This window comes from Callithrix jacchus, chromosome 13, assembly GCF_049354715.1.
Source record: "Callithrix jacchus isolate 240 chromosome 13, calJac240_pri, whole genome shotgun sequence".
In the NCBI taxonomy this organism is placed as follows: domain Eukaryota; kingdom Metazoa; phylum Chordata; class Mammalia; order Primates; family Cebidae; genus Callithrix; species Callithrix jacchus.
The window spans coordinates 77,773,318-77,789,809 of record NC_133514.1 but is presented as its reverse complement, the minus strand read 5'-3'; the positions used below and the strand labels follow the sequence as shown (position 1 = coordinate 77,789,809).

Below are 16,492 nucleotides of genomic sequence, written 5' to 3'. Positions count from 1 at the left end.
CTTTTATAAGAAAGCAAGCTGTATGAACAAATTTGGGATAATTTATTGGCTTTTATCCTAATTGGTACCAATTAATGGCACATAATTGATTTTAGTTCACTAAGAATGTATTTTTCAAAAAGATTTTCCTATAACTACACTTTTTCAGGTGGACAGTCAATATACTAGAATAACAGTAGGGTTTTCTACTATTTAGTTAGGTTTTATTTCTAAAAGCTGCTAAGATAACTCTGTTGGAAGAGGAAAGAAGTTGCATAAGTAACCCCCTGGCTAAAATTAGAGTAAATTTCTTATGAGAAAGTCACACATCAGACATCAGTAGAAACCATGAACAAGTAATTGAAATAAGTTATTAATAAAGAAATTGTTCTCCTTTCACTTGCTCTGTGCATATCAAAGCCTCCCATTTTGAAACAAGCTGCCAGGGTGATATGTAAACAACTCATAGAAGGCGTCTGCGCTCTGGGAATTGATGCTCCACACAGCCACACTGGATTGTTTACATTCAGTTCCTGCCAGCTTCTAACCAAAAGAGTTCATTTTACACTCACCCATATTGTATTTATTTCTATTTTTAAATCCTCTAACACACATACAGCTACGATGCCTAAAAGATTAGAATGCTAATAGAAATAATATATGTTGCAAAAAATATAGATAAAACTGGACTGTTCATGTTAGATGAGGCTGGCAATAATATGATGAAAGAAAGGAAAACAAAAGCTCACATATGATAAACACACTAAATAACATGCTGGAAAACTTTGTCCTACTGCTTAATTTAGTAGAAGAGACAAGTAGCTTTGGATGAATGCCACTAATAAGGTGTCCTCTAAGAAAAGTGGACCATTTTCAAAAAACAAAACAAGGAAACACTTTGTTCAAGTCTACATTGATGTGAAGATACCAGTTATTGCATTCTTATTACTTCCTTTGCAGTTTTCTTTCTTTGACTTACACACACACACACACACACACACACACACACCCATAAAACTATAACATTTCACAACATCTTAGATTTTCAAATTAAAAACAGCTGAAACCGGAGGTGGAGGAGCTGGGGGGTGGGCAGGAGAAATTTGTCCTGTGCCCATGTGGGGGTGGGGGTGGAGGCGACAGTGAAATTCCACCCAGCAAGTTATGCCACTGCGACAGAAGTCAGAGAGTTCAGTTTCATAGATTCAATTGTACCTTACCTGGTTTTGTAGTTAAATGCACCAACATGCCCCTAATTCTTCCTCTGAAGTACTACATATGCTGAAAACTATAGTATTTGACCTTACACATTTCCACAGAAAAAACTCCAAAGTAACCTTTAACTTCAATAAAAAGCTGTGTTCATTCTTCCCCTTGTGCTCAACACACAGCAATCTAATACACCTCATCATGTGGTCCGTTACCATGGTAGCAATGAATCCAGCTGCTGAAATACAAAAGACTGACAAAAAGTTGCTTTTTTCCCCTCCACCCACCCTGACAAAGTCAGATTTTTTTTTTCTGTATGACAAGTCTAATTTGAATATGCTTCTCTTGCTGACTCAACTTCATGAACAAGAAAAAAATAACAGAAGTATAAGAATAAAGGGTTTTCCAACTAATGCAATAACTCTATGCATTCTAAATCACTACTAATCTTTTGAAATACTGATCATCATCTACTACTTCAGCCAACTAAATATTTTTAAATGTCAGTTACTAACTCTATAGGAAATGCAGCAATAATCCCAAAGCTCCTTTAAAAACATAAAAAAATGCAGTAATGTATTCAGTAAACAGATGCCATCTTTATACATTCAAGAAGTAGCCTACATATTCTGATGTAGTGTTTTCAGATGCTGAAAACACTAGAGCAAACTTCTAATCACAGCTTAGATGTGGGAGATAAAATTCTTCATTTTATTTTTATCAAAACTCTGTGTTTAACCATTATTTAAACAGCTAGATTTCTGTTCTTTTAAAATTTATCATTTAAATTTAAAGCAAGCAATACAGCCTGTTAGAATTGACCAGACTATATTGGGGGGGGCTCTATATTAAGAGCAGTGGTCTTGGATTTGAAATGATATGAACTCTGAGCAATCCTGGGACTCCCCAGACCAATGGCTATGTAGTTAAGATTTAAGGAATCACCTTCAGTGCATTACCAGTCCTTTGAGGGAGTCCCAGGCTACTAGAGCTTCCCACATGTCAGCCTGTTAGCGTGGTTCTTCCTCCCACCATGGTGATACATTCGCCAGCCAGTGGGTGCCCTAGTCCCCCAGGGGTGGCTATTTCATCCCTCAGGCCTCGAATCATCACTCTGCTGCTTGCACAACCTTCCTTATTTCCCAAACTCTTGGGAATATTTCATATTACACAATAATTTGTTTGCATATCTATCTTCTCTCTTTAGAGATGGACTCCCTGAGGAAGAGGAACATTGTCTTACTCATCTTTCTATACCAAGTAACCATCAAAAGACTTGACACTAGGTAGGGCTACTTCTTAAATGTACAAAGATGGCATCTGAAAGCTTTCCCTCAACTCCTCCAGGACTGTCTTCACAGCATGCCTCACGGTGGTTAACTTTTCAGAGATCTGCACAGGAGTTTTCTTAGTACACCACATCACAAAGGGAGGCAGGGCAGAGGCACTCCTAAGAAGAGCACCTGTGGAATCAAGCAGATGCAAATTTGAAACCTGGCTCTCTCCCATACCACTTGTGGGATCCTGGATAGGTTACTTGGCCCTCTAATCCTCAGTTTATTCTTCTGTAAAATTTCTACTTTACCAAGGAATGAAAATGGATTAAATGAGATAGTCCAAGGAAAGCACCAAGCACAGAGCTTGAAACATTAAATGTTCAATAACTTCTGGCTAGTATTATTTAGTAAATATAAGATTTTTGAAAAAGAGAAACCATGAGAAAGCTTACTGGCACCTGACCTCTTTTTGCTGAAAAAAACTGTCATTTTCAACAAGATATATATTGACGATCATATGTTTCCTCATATGGGTTTGCATAACAATGTTGGATACAATACATTTTACATTTCTCTTCAAAGAATCCGTATGTTCAGTTCTTTGTCCTCCGTTTTAAAGTCTAACTTCCTCACAATTTCAGTAAACAACCTTTTCCACCAGCTCTAAGCAGAGCTCATATCTGTTCCCCTGGTCACCCACTCCTTCCTGACTCATCTTGGTCACCTGCTTTGACCTGAGTAACCCCTGGTCACCTGCTTTGACCTGAGTCACCTTTAGTTACCTGTTCCATAACCGTCTTTCCTGCCAAACTGCTCACCCTGCCGCTCTGATTCATACCCTTACTCTCTTTAAAATAGTCAGTTGGAATTAGCTTAGATTGTGTAGTCCAACCCTAGCTAATAGGGGAATGATACAGCAGTAGGGGCTACCTACATCAGGGATAAGAACCCCTTCCCCTCCCCTGTTCAGGTGTGTGCTTGCCATTACACCATCTATGAGACACACCCTTCTATAGAAGTAAATTCCCTTGCTGAGAAAATTCTTTGAGTGCTGGTTCTTCTTTTTGGCACCAAAGAACCAGCATTTAATTCTAACGACAACTCAGTGTAAATATAGAGACCTCTTCAGGCAAAGAGCAAGGGCTGCTTGCTCCAACCTACAAACCAACTAGGAGCAACTGATTGGTCAAAAGGTTATGCATGTTTCTAGTATGAAACGGACTGTGGGAAGAATGTTAAACATGGTAGTTAATTTTTTCATCTTTAAATATTAAAGAAAAACACAAATAAAGCAGTTCATTTGGTATTCATTTTGGATTCTTAACAAATGGTCTAAACATTATTTGTTAGTGATATTTTTTCAAATTAAGATGGACTATAAAGAATCTTCATAATAAAGGGCTTTAAAATAGAAATTATATGCATAGATTATATTTTTAGTAATTAAACAATATTGTATTAACAACAGTCTTTACAAGGTCACCTTGATCTCTAAGTACTGTAAACTGCTCACCAGTGTAGACTTTTAGCTGCTTTTCTCCATAGTCATCTAGTTCAGGAAATTACCTGACTCCAAAGCCAATGGCATAGGAAAATTAGCATTAAAATCCCTTTGAAGAATATGGTGCAAAGAAGCAGCCAGGGGTTAAAAAAGCCCGTGGTAGAAAAAAACCAATTTTTTCATTGCAGGAAGTTACCAGAAAGAATAAAGTGAATGTTGTACACTGCAAGATTTCTCTATCATTAAAAAGAAGGAAAGAAAGAAAAGAAAAACCCTACAACAAATCAGTTGGGATGATTAAAATAGCTTTGGCACTGCTCCAACCTTGAAAAATCCTTAAGTGTGGTGACTCATGATGATCCAATCCTATAAAATGTGTGAGGCCGACCAGGCTAAAAAGCAGGGAGCAGCTACACCAGAAAATTAGCACTCCCTAATCCTCTTCAAAACAGTTGATAAAGGAGAAACTATTTGAATAATTTGAACCCCAATTTGAATAATTCATACCTATTCTTATGTGTGGCTGGCTGAATAGAGACTCTCTCACTGTCTGCATTCATTTCATCAGGAGTGTTTACCTTGTACATTTTTTTTCCTGCCGATTGGTTAGGTGGCCTTTACATGTATCTAATTGTTTTTCATTTTGTAAATGTACTTAATCTAGTTAAGGTACACTGCTATTAGAGCATTTAATATGATTGATTGCCAAACAGAAGGTGCATCCTTTGTCAGATGTTAAAGTGACTGGGTTGCTTCTTTCTTCAACCTCTAGGGAATATGATGCCAGTATATTTGGTTTCACAAAGTTTTAAATCCCCTTTTACAAATGTTAAAATTAAAATTCCCCCTCATGTGAACAAAATATGCAACATAATCTGTGCTGTTGTGACCCATTTAATTTCATATGAAGAATTCAATCACTTAGAGAGAGTTTTTGAGACTTAGGTGATGACGCTTCAGAATGTACCCCAGGAAGTCAATTTGCCAAACCCTGGTCCCACAGAAGCAGGAGGGAACATAGAGGTTATATGCTTCATTGCCCTCTCTTCAGATGTGAGAGTACCTAATTATTCACAAACTCAAAGTAACAACATGGGCTCACTTAAATTAAGCAACATGGCTACAAAAAAAGCTGACTGCCAATGTTAATGAAATTAAAACAGGCAAAACAATTTGAACCTCTGCAAATGTAATTTTCACATCATATTTAAGAATTATTACCTATTTTTTCATACCATAAAGTGCTTTATTGTTAGGGCACTGGTTTAAATTAAAAAAGAAAGTGTGTTGACAGCAACAAAAAAAGATTGTGATCTACAGAACAATTTTTGCAAGCACATTGTTTCTTGGGCCACTTTGAGCAGCTGACCTAAAACATAGTAATCGGATTAGTATCTATTTTGCTCATAAAAATTTCTTATGAAAGAACAAGTCTGTTGCAAGCCATCTATATTTATACAATTTAATATCAAGATATTCTATTTTACCCTTAAGATGTTTCAAACATGCACTTTTCCTTTGAATTGTAATAATCAGGCTATAAATAATAAGGATTTCTTTATGTTTTTCTTCTGTGAGCACATCAGAGAAAATATCTGTTTTTAAATAACACTATGTAATTGATGGCTCCATATCTTACAGATAACCTATTGTGAACCCTGAACCATTTTGCCATATCATTTATGAAAATTTATTCTGAAGCCTCTGTTTTTGTATTTTTTCATGTCTTTAAAATTCATAATTATATACTTATGTTCTGGATATATTCTAGGGAAAAATACATTGGTTTTTAAACTTAATAATAAAAAATTGTACCATGTTCTCATGAAAAGATAATATTATATGTCCATTGTGGAGAAGTTGAAAGATACAGAAAACATTTATGAAATAATATTATAAGTACTTATAATTCAACTATCAGAAATAACCAGTATCAACATTTTGATGTATTTCTCTATATGTTAAAAATTCAGAATAATTTTGAATATTGCCTTTTCACTGAATGAAAAACATGTAAAATAAGTACACTATGGTATTATACATTCTTTGAAAATATATTTTAATAGTTGCATAAAATTTTAATATTTGTATATATCAGAATTTATTTAACCATCCCTTATTGCTAATATCTATTTAGCCTTTTCCAGGCTTCTAATTATAAGTAATATATCTTTGTATATAAATTTTTGGTTGTATGTTGGGTTATTTCCATAGAATAGATTCCTGGAAGTGGAGGGAGATTACTGATTTAAGCTAGAAAATCTAAATTGAAGAATTGGCAGACTCAGTACCCATAATTTAGTCTTATACCTGATTTTATTGATGAGGAAACTGAGGCTTAAAGAGGTGAAATAACTTGCTTAAATTTCCAGCATGAAATTACTCTAGTGCTTGAATGGAAACAGGGTTGTGAGTCCACTTTGCTTTTTGTGATTTTTACCAGCTAACTCTAAATGGCAATTCATCTCTGAGGGCCTCCCTCTCAGTTCCAGTTTGATGTCATCTCTGAAACCCCTGAATGTGCTCTGGAGGCCAAGTCAGGAATGGTAGTTACTTTGAGGTGGGTGATGGTGTTTTGTTTATTTGCTTTTTTATCAGGGAAAACCCACATGACAGTATATCTAAAGGCACCTCCATTGGTGGCAAGAAGAGAATGAACACTGAAAAGTAAATATTCTCCCAGATCAAAATCTGTTATGTTAAAAACAAAATGGAAAAATTCCAAGAGAGCTGAAGGGTCAGGGTACTCATAAAGTTAATAACCTGAGATTGATATAAAATTATTAGGGCTCTTTTATAGCCTGTGAGTTCTTTTATGGCCTTTTAGTATGTTGGGATAGCAGAAAATCCATGTGCTTTGAGTGAAAGACTGTCAGGTAACTCAATAAGTACCTGTCTGGTCACTCTCTGTGACAGTCCCATATCCTGTAAACTCAGGTGTGTTTGCACAGCCATGACATCTCCATTTGATGGATATATTCTCTCTCAGCTAAAGGGAAAAGGAAGGACATTTCTGAAAATTAAGTCTACCTGTGAAGTCAAGGACACAGGCAGATTCCTGAGATCTCACTCTTAAAATAATTCATTTTCTTAATCTGGATACAAAGTACTAGAGATTAGTGTTTATTAGCTTCTTCTGTGTGGCTTATTCTAAAATGAGATGTTCTGATTCAGTACATTTTAATTAAGTGCTTTCTAAAAACACTTAATGAATTAGGTGTAGTCAAAGAAATATAAATGGCCTACAATCTAGATGGAGAGATAAGAGTGTGGAAAAAGGAAATATAACTATAGATATAATAATATGTGAGAAAGAATATGACCAACTGATTTGAAAGTATACAGAGAATTTAATTAGGTCAGTTTAGGCAGAATGTTAAGGAGGGGAAAAATCATCCCATCAGTGTCCCTCGAACTTGACAAGCATCTGTTTGGGGGATATTAGGTGTATTTTCCCAGATTCTTTTACTTTGTATTCAGGGACTTAGAATACATCAGAACAGCTCACATTCTAAAGCTCTGTGGAGAAATGCCTCATGTACTCTAAAAGCATATTCAGTCGCCAAGATGAGATGTAGGAGTGACAGAAGCTACTCACTTTCTCCCATCACTCCTTTGTAAGGCTCCCTTGGGAAAGGACAAGTAATTACGCAGTCAGTGGGCAAGGGGAGGGTGAACTATAACTACATATCAAGTAATATGTCTGTATGCATCACAGATAAAGGGCTGTAGAAAACTGGAAAGCAAATGTGATGTCATGTACTCTGTAGACATGCAAAGTTAATTATTGATGACATGATGATGAAAAAGATATGAGAAAATAAAGCAAGATAGAAAAAAGGGAAGATTGTAGAATAAATTATTCTTGTAAAACAAAGATTAAGAAACAGGTTGGAAGGGATATAAGGTAATTTGGGGGAAAGAAAAACAGAAGCATATGTGGTTCAAGAAAACACATAGCAAAATTCCCAAGAAGGGGAGAATAGAATAAAAGGAAATACTGTAGAAATGTATACTATTGTGGAAACTGTTTGACTAAACTGAAACAAGTAACAAACAGACATTTGGAATTTCATTCTCTACACTTAAATAAATTCCATTGTTGGAATGAAAAAGGTCCATCTAGTAATTAAACAAATTTCATATAAGTTGACCCATAATATAAAGATAATAGGCGCTTTGAACCCTTCTGGGTATGTGTGGTAGCAAATACTCTGCCAGCAAGGACTGTCCATCTGATATTTCAGAGGTCCCTGGAGTCAGTCTGGGAGACATGCTCCTTGCTCCACATGTCACACTGGTCAGTTCTCCAACAGGCCACTGCATTCTGTTTAGAGCCTTGTAGTGACATGTGAAAGGGAGAAACTGGAGAAGGTACAACGGTGAACAATAAACAGGAAGGAAAGTAAAAGAGAATCCTGTGAGGGAGGCACTTAACCATTTGCAAGTATATCCCAATGAAATAATGGGGAATAGATGGTCTTCGTTTTTCACTGAATCTACCATAGTATGTTTTTCCAGGTTAGACATTAGGAAGAACTTCCTAATACAGCACTAACATTCTGGCTTATAAGTACACATGTTGGGAAGACATTAACATTCTATATTATTCATCAAGGACAAATAATGTCTTCAAAGGATATTAGCCACTTATATTTGTAATACATGTAAGAAATCTCTACATCCTAGTGATGATCCAGTTTTGTATTTCAATCCTTCTGTACCTACATATGGAGCATAGAGAAACCCAACAACACACATACTTGTAGCAATAATATCTAAAGAATGAACATAAAGACTATTTGTTTTATATGTTTATATTGTTTATGACATCCTCAGTACATATTGCAGGCCAATTAAAAAACAAAAGCAAAAATATTTTCTAATCCATTATAATGCCATCAACCACAGTTAACATCTTTGCAGTTACCGTTTCCTATCTGTCTCTATGTAAAATAAGTGGTTACTTTTAAAACTGTATACTTTCCCAGATTTTAAGGGACACTGCAGAGTTCATGGCTTTAAGACTGCTCTTTTTTTGGAATAAATTTTAAAAGTGTACTGCTTATATATAGCCTAATCTGGAAGACAGAGTTGGAGAGAAGAGAAACTAAGTCACTTTATGTAAAAGAGAAAAAATGCTGTGTTTATTATGGGTAATATAGCTGAAAAATTACAAGTTATTAATTGGAATGGAGAAAGGACTAGGGGCTAAATCAAAGGAGAGAATAGGTGTCGAGGTTCTGGATGTGGGGATAAGGTAAAAGTGAACTCTCACCTGTGGGGAAAGCAGGTTCTAAAAATGGTGCCCAGGAAGAAACAGCCAATGGATTCTATTATTAGGATGGATAAGAAAGATCAATCTAGTAGTTGTCTTATGAAGGGCAGTACTTACAGTTTAATAATTATGATGAAGGCTAATTTTAACAATTCTGACTTGTATCATCTCTGTTATTGTGATGATTTTAGGAAAGCTTTGGGAGCTGGCCACAGCTTCACAGTGATAATTAAGTCTGTGTCCATGCTTGGAATAGGGTATGAGGTCAGAATGTCACCTCTGAGGTAATTTAGTGGTATCTCTGGCCTCTCTGAGAAAGGGGCATTTGAAATGATACCTGTGAAAAAGGAGGCGAGGGATTTCAGGCAAAGGGAGACCTTATGTGAGGTCCATCAGTGGGAGGAAGCCTAGTGTGATGGAGGAGTACAGGAACAGCAGCATGGCTGGAGCACTGTGCAGATGGGGAAGAGGGTCACACATGGACCAGGCCTTTGAAGGCTATGTTAGGGATTCTGAAGCTTATTCTCAGGGCAGCACAAAGCTTCTAAAGAATTTGAACAATAATAGTGATACAACACAACTTTTATTTTTAAAATAACACTCTGTCTACGGTTGTGGATAGGGGATGGAACAGGGAAAAGGGTGGATACAGTGAGATGAGTTTGGAGGCTGACTGATGACACTGGACTAGATGCTGAAAATGGGGACAATGACAAGTGGACACATTCAAAACATATTTTGAAACTACAATTAATGGCTATCTGTTATAGATTGAATGTGGGAAAACAAGTGAGAATAAAGTATTTAAAAAACCTCCCAGCATTCTGAGATAAATGGAGATGCCATTTAGTTTAATGCAGAAGCTGGCTTGGTGCAGGATGTGCTGAGGGAGTATAATGAAGGGAGAGGTATGTGTGAGGGACAGTGTTGAATTTAAGATGTTACATAGACTGTCTATATAAACCGAAGCCCTGAAGATAGGGCTTGGATGCAGACACACATGTGGAAGTTGTAGGTAGAGAGAATTTTAAGCCCTGGGAAAAGAAGAGATTGCACATGTAGAGAATCATGCCTAGGATGCCTCCCCAGCTCATGGAGGCCTAGGAAATAGAAAAAATGCCATGTGAGTGTGTTTCTATGGATGCTAAGACGGGAATTTTTTAGGAAGAAAGGAGTGATTCTTGAGTTGAAAGCTACTGAGAAGTTGAGTATGATGAGAATGGAAAAAGCTTCCATTGGCTTTGGAATATGGGAATTACAATGACTTAATAAGAACCTTTGTGGAATGGAGAGGAACAGGTGAAGGATAGAGGGTAAGGAAGTGGAATCAGCTTGTATAGACAACTTTTTTGATGGTATATGTGTAATGTTTGGAAACATAAGGAATTTTAATTTGTGGGAGAGCAAATGTAGGGCAGCAATTGGAAAGAAATATGAAGTCAGGGGAAGATTTCTAAATATAAGAGACTCTTAAGAATATTTACCTGCTGAATGGTCCACCAAAGCCAGAGAGATGGAGCATGTGAGAGAGAAAATGACTGGTCGAATGCTCTCAGTCTTTGAGAGGGTAAAAGGGGATAGGATACAGAGTGCAGGTGGAAGGAAGCTGCCTTTCCTGCAACACTTGGGATAAAGGAGTTGAAGGCTACAGATGATGGTATATGTGTAATGTTTGGAAACATAAGGAAGAGGGAGTTTTTATCTAATGGCTTGTATGTTCTCAATGAAGTAAGAAGCAGGTTGGTAGCTCAGAACGTGGAGTGGGGAGAAGAGTTGTGGTGCAAATGGAGAAGTGATGAACCAGTCACTGTGCAGAGGAGAAGAGTGAGCTGACTATGGAAATAGGATAGCCATGGAGTGCTGCAAGCACACCTGAAGTGCTGATCATGAGCCTAGTAGGATTTCAGCATGCTTTGCTGTGTGGTTCCCTACAACAAAGCTCAGCTAAATAGACACAAGTAATGGTAAATCAGGTGAGGGGGTTCACTAATGCCTAGTGACTGTGATGGCAGGATGGGCGGTAGGGACTTGAAGGTATATAAAAGGAAAGCTTGTACAAGAGATAGACCATGGAATAGAAGCAAGCAAGGAAAAAAGTAAAGACAGCAGGAGTCTGATAGTGAGAGAGAATGAGGCCCCAAAGACCTTCTAATGAACACAGAATCATGAATGTGAGATATCAGAGCAAAAGAGCTGGAAGCAGAGCATGTGGTATTTAGAGACAGTAGTATCTTATTTTGATTGTGGAAGTGGTTAATTTCCTGATGGTAGCCAGCTCTAGTGGTCAAACAAGTGGATGGCTGAAGTCGTATGGAGAAATATTTTTCTGGATATGAGGAGGTCATTCATATCAGGTATCTTGCAGCAATCAAGACTGAAAACAAGAGTTGGAGTAGGAATGTTTTTATGACCTAAGGAGAACCAGTTAGAGTTCTGTGGGAGTCAAAGTTAAGCTCTTTTCTCTGTGATCTATAGTTGGGTAGATTGTTTATGCTTGGAGGTCTGCTGATTCTCTTCATCATTGCATGGATAGAACCTCCCTAACTATTAATTGAAAGCCAGAGAGAAATAGCGCTGAGAAAGGGGGAAAGAGACAGTATAACCTTTGAACCTTTGGATCTATTCTTGTCTAAAGCCCAGTCGTCCCTTTTTTGTTAAGCTAGTCTAAGATTTTTTGTTGCTTGAAAATACAAAGCATAGATTAATATGAATGGGTCTGTCTCACCAAAATAGAAACGCAACACACACATATAGAAACGCAACAGATTTGTTAGTGACTTATTCAATAACCATTCTTCCCCTTCTCTTTGCTGGCAAAATGCTGAATTCTTTGTTGTCTGTGCCTCCATCAAAGTCTCAGGGAAGGGTTTAAGTCAATCACTGCAATTGCAGTTCTCTTGCCAGGCTTGCCAGTTCGATGTGAAGGAAAATCTGCTGGGGGTAGTATATTTGAGTTGTGTGACAGTGAATTTTATGTGTCAACATGATTCAGTTGTCATGTCACAGATATTTGGTCAAATATTATTCTGGGTATGTTTGCAAGGGTATTTCTGGACGAGATTAATATTTGAATTGGTAGATTAAGTAAAACAGATTGTCTTCCCCAGTGTGAGTGGGCCCCATCCAATCTGTTGAAGGTCTGAATAAAACAAAAGGCTGAGCAAGAGAGCATGTGCTTTTTCTGCATTAGTCTTTGAGCTGGTGGACTGGTCTTCTCTTGCTTTTGGATTCAGCCTGGAACTTACACCATCAGCATTCCTGGTTTTCAGGGCTCTGAACTGCACATCTGGGGACTTCTCAGCCTCCATAATCACATAAACCCACTCCTTATAATACATGGTTTTATAGATGTATGTGTGTGTGTGAATGTGCATGTGCACATGTGAGTATATGTTGGTTCTGTTTCACTGGACAACCCTGACTAATACAAGGAATGTCCTTCAAAAATTCATATCTCAAACTCATAATATGATTTCCTTTAGAAATACAGTCTTTTCAGATGTAATCAGTTAAGAATCACAATGAGATCATACTCAATTATGGTGAACCCTAAATCCAATGACTGGTGTGATGGTTAGTATTGAGTGTCAACGTGATTGGATTGAAGGATGAAATCTGTTGTTTCTGGGTGTGTGTGGGGGGGTGTTGTCAAAGGAGATTAACATTTGAGTCAGTGGACTGGGAGAGGCAGACCCACCCTCAATCTGGGTGGGCACAATCTACTCAGGTACTAGCACAGCCAGAATAAAAGCAGGCAGAAGAACGTGGAAAGACTAGACTGGTTTAGTATTCTGGCCTACATCTTTCTCCCATGCTAGATTCTTCCTGCCTTCCATCATCAGACTCCAAGTTCTTCAGCTTTGTTCCTTGCTCCTCATCTTGCAGATGGCCTATTGTGGGACCTCACCTTGTGATTATGTGAGTCAGTACTCCTTAATAAACTCTCCTTTACATATACATCTATCCTATTAGTTGTGTCTCTTTACAGAACCTTGACTAATACAATTACTATCTGTATACAAAGAGGGAAGAATATAAAAAGAGACATAGTAACAGGAGAAGCCATGTGAAGACTGAAGCAGGGATTGCAGTGATGCAGCTGCAAGCCAAGGAATGCCAGGACTGCTGGAGCCCGCAGAAGCTAGGAAGAGGCAAGATGGGATTCTTCTGTAGACACTTGACAGAAAGAATGGCCCTGCCAGCACCTCAATTTCAGACTTTTTGCCTTTATAGATACGAGAGAATAAATTTCTACTGTTTAAAGCCTCTAAACTTTGTGGTAATTTGTGACAGCAACTCTAGGAAACTAATACAGGGAGTTTCTGGGAAAGGTCTCTTCACTCACAAAAGACTCTACAGAGTGAGAGGGCAATGCTGACACATCAGGGGAATGACAAATGGTTCTGTATGTCTGGGCACAGGCTGAATAAAGAGTCAAGGCACAACATGAGCCCGAAAAGGTAATAGAGCCCAGCTGGCCACCAGCAGGAGGACTGAAAAGCAGATGACGCATCATGTGAAGGAGTGGGTCAAGGGAATGATGAGTCAAGAAACAAAACCATTCTCTGAAAATAATGTTATTTTTTTTCCCACATGGTGAAGGTGATGAAGTCCTTTTTCTGCAAGTGTTGGCTAAAGTGGATTGTCAGCTTCCTGTTGTGATGACCAACACTTCCTGGGCTTCTTCCATGCCCACGCCTGACTGCCTTCTTTGCTCTTCCAAAAGCTCAGATTCTCTCAGGGGCAGGCCACAAGTGGGCCGGTGGGCTCCTCTAGCAGGAAGAGTTGGTCTGTCCTCTCCTTTAGGACAAGGAAGTTGTTGCATCCTCCTGCAATACTTCCTACCACAGCCTCGCTTTATTTCATACAATCAAATCCCTGGTGCACAATTAGGCCTTTTCTGCACTCGAAGCCCTGTCCTGGAATCCCTTCTTACCCATCAAGGAGGGACATTTTTAAAACAAAATTTCTCTTTTCAGGGACCTTTTTTCTCCCCTTCTAAAAATATCTCTTCTCTAGTCCAGGTCGCTAGAACCCAGTAAATTTACTCTGGGAAATGGAATCATGGGCCATGTTTAACTATCTTGTCAGCCAACTTAAATAACATACATGTGTTTGAATAGGGGCCCTGTGGAGACAAAAGAGTTTCAGAAGCACAGAAGGCACTTATTGTGGGCATTTTTGAAGAAAGGAGCACAGTGACCTCACAGGAGCTGGCTTGTGGTGTCTGATCTGCTTTTGAATTCTGGGTTCACTATTTGCTTACTACCTGTCCTTGAGCAAGTTATGCTTCTAAGCCTCCACTGAAATTGTAATGGTGGTAGGGATTTGATGGTAATAAATAAAAAATACCACATATTGAGCTTGGCACAGAGTTACTTTAGCTCTTAGCAATTTTAGAAAAATTTCTCAGCCTCAGCCCTATTGATACATTGGGCCAGATCATTCTTTACTTTTGGGGACTGTCTTGAGCATCGTAGGTTGTTAGCAGCCTCCCTGGACTAGAACCACTAGATGCTAGTATCACCTCCACTCCTAGGCATAACCATCAAAAACACCTACAGATATTGCTAAATGTTCCCTGGGCAGCTAAGCTGCCTCTGGTCGAGAACCACTGCTTTAGCGTAAAGTGGCCAGGTCTCTGAATGGCTCTCAAGAACTAGTGGTTGATAATTTTCTGTCCTGGCTATATGTAGGGCGGAGTCCACACAAATTATTTTGTTATGAGTGGCAACGTTTTTTCTCATTTAAATAAAAAATATCCTCCTTCTATCCAAACAGTGAAATGTCTACCTTGTACAACTCTACTTCTTCAAATTTCCCACCTGATGGGCCGAGAAGGTGAAGAAATGGCAGTACATGAGGTGGGGTCTGGTGACAATTTCTTTCCAAAGCTGCCATTCCTTTATCTTATTTTTCCCCTTAAAATCTAATGCTAATTTTGCTTTCAAGCCTACATGTATTTCTTATTGTTTTCATAAAAATGTATTCTTTTCTCTTTAAAATGTAATACACTTTAAGATGGGGATATCTATCCTGGGGCCTTGAAAGTTCCAGCATATGGCCAAATATCGCAGTTAGAAGGAACAGCACTGGGTGTGCTTCAAGCTGTGGGTGTGTTTTCTTCAGAAGGTATCAGGCATTATTTACGTTATGGGTTGATTTTACCATCCTGCCATCAGTGTACTTATTCTAACTACTTTTCTCTTTGCTTCTACGTTGCTTTTTAAAGAAACAGCCTTTGAAAGTAGGGGAAAATGTTTCAGAATCCTTAACCACTCAACTTAAAAAAGATAATACTATTAGAGAATGGGTAAATGCTAAAATATTTTCCTAATGAAACTGAGCAAACAGAATCAGGAGCACATGGAAAAAGCTATTTGAGAGTGTTGAGTCCTTGCAGACATTTCATTCTGTATTCTGTAAAAAGTATTTCAAAGGCATTAGGATCTAGTCCTGTTGTTTCTGTGGTCATTCTCCAAACTCCTATCAGACCAGAGAGAAGAAAATTATGTTAAATGCTAATTCTTGTTTTTATTATTTAATGAGCTACTTCTGAGAAAGCCATTGTTTCACCAGCCCATTAGAAATATCTGAGATGGCTAATGCAGAATTAAGGCTTAGGTCACCCAGCCGAAACTAATGTCAACGTTTCAGTTATTCATTTACGTTCTTCAGACTCTCTGACCTGTCTCCACTGGTTAGCGCCTCCACTGGTTACTAGGTAACCACAGATTATTAAGGTTGTATACATTACACACGAACTCCAAGTATGAGAATGAAAAAGATCTGAATATTTTAATGAGAAGGCAATCATGAGCTGAGCTAGACTATTACCTTTGTTATTAGGTAAGACAAAATAGGGAAGAGGTGGATTCAGGAGGTGGATTAATACTATTTTACTGAAATCCTTCATGCTTGTGGTTATAAATTTACACACAACGGCCCCAGGGCTGGATGATGTGGGAAATTTCAAAGGTATAATTATCAGATGGAAGAATTACTGTTAAGAACTGAGTTTTGGGGGCATTTTCAAGTCCTGCTACTTAGGTCCTTTCACTTCTAGCACTGTAGGAAGGGAGAATCCAGGAGAGAATGGGAAGGTTGATATAGTAGAGTGATTTTACCATTGTACTGAATGTCTGCAAATGTTTTCTGCCAAAGGAGAACTCCAAGTGCTGTGAGAATACGCCAGGGACTCAGGTGGTGGCATGCTCTGATTTACTCATGGTGGCACCCTTGACCACA

At 38.1% G+C, this 16,492-nt stretch overlaps 1 protein-coding gene across 44 annotated transcripts in view; it reads right to left on the bottom strand.

Annotated features, from left to right (window-relative positions):
- Positions 1-16,492, bottom strand: part of DTNA (dystrobrevin alpha) — a 384,739-nt gene that overhangs the window by 172,833 nt on the left and 195,414 nt on the right. For 9 of the 44 annotated variants that reach the window (XM_035270854.3, XM_035270856.3, XM_035270859.3 and 6 more), the window contains exon 1: positions 1,200-1,351. The exons of the other annotated variants lie outside the window; for them this stretch is intronic. The gene's annotated coding sequence lies outside the window, so the exon portion shown is untranslated. Of the gene's footprint in view, positions 1-1,199; positions 1,352-16,492 lie in introns of those variants that run through there. 44 annotated transcript variants of the gene reach the window in all.